This window comes from Micropterus dolomieu, unplaced genomic scaffold (assembly GCF_021292245.1).
Source record: "Micropterus dolomieu isolate WLL.071019.BEF.003 ecotype Adirondacks unplaced genomic scaffold, ASM2129224v1 contig_9042, whole genome shotgun sequence".
Lineage (NCBI taxonomy): Eukaryota > Metazoa > Chordata > Actinopteri > Centrarchiformes > Centrarchidae > Micropterus > Micropterus dolomieu.
Window position 1 is genome coordinate 6,779 of NW_025738028.1, and position 952 is coordinate 7,730.

A 952-nucleotide genomic window follows, 5' to 3' on the forward strand; every position below is an offset into this window, starting at 1 on the left:
TTTTTTCCACTTTCACTGAGTTAAATCTTTTAACCAGCATCAGTCCTGATCATAACTAACAAATATTTGTTTTATTTCAGGATTTTAACCCTTTAAATTCCAGTTTTTGTGACGATATCATAAATTTCTAAAAAATGAAAAAACACAAAAATGTAATTATTTTCCATATAGTAAATTCAAAGGGAAAACTTTATCTGTGGATTATCACAGTCTTGAATATGTCAAAGATTAGCAGCAACATTGATTTTGGTGCATTTTTATTTTTTGTGCTGTATCAGATTTAGATGTAAAAAAACACCAAGGCTCATAAGACCCATTGAAACCTATTAAAAAGTACATGTCTGATCCTACAATCATAACATCATGATTTATATTCAAATACATTCTCATTCCCAAGCCAGAGGACCAAAAAATGAGTTTTCAGTGTTTTCCACCACATAGCACACCACATATCCTTTTCTGGCAGATGCATACAGTCTAGGTGTCCAGATGTAACATGCTGTCCAATGTAACATGCAAGAGAAAAAATTACGAATGAATAAACTTACGCAAATGTTATTTCTACACAAATAACTATATATTTATTTGTCTATGTTACATAAATGCCAAAAATAATGCATAATAAAATAACTAAATACAGTTGAGACATTACATTTTACATTTAGCTGATGCTTTTATCTAAAGCACCTTACAATTGCTATTGCTGTGTTGAAAGCAGACACATCCACTCCACTTGTTGTAAATCAGAGCCATCGCCCACCCATGTGTCCTTTTCTGGCAGATGCATACAGTCTAGGGACAAATGTAACGTGATGTCCAATGTAACATGCAAAAGGTGCATTTAGCTGACGCTTTATCAAAAGTCTCTTACAGTTGCTATTTATGTCAGAGGTCGCACACCTCTGGAGCAACTAGGGGTTATGTGTCTTGCTCAGGGACAAAATGTGCATGG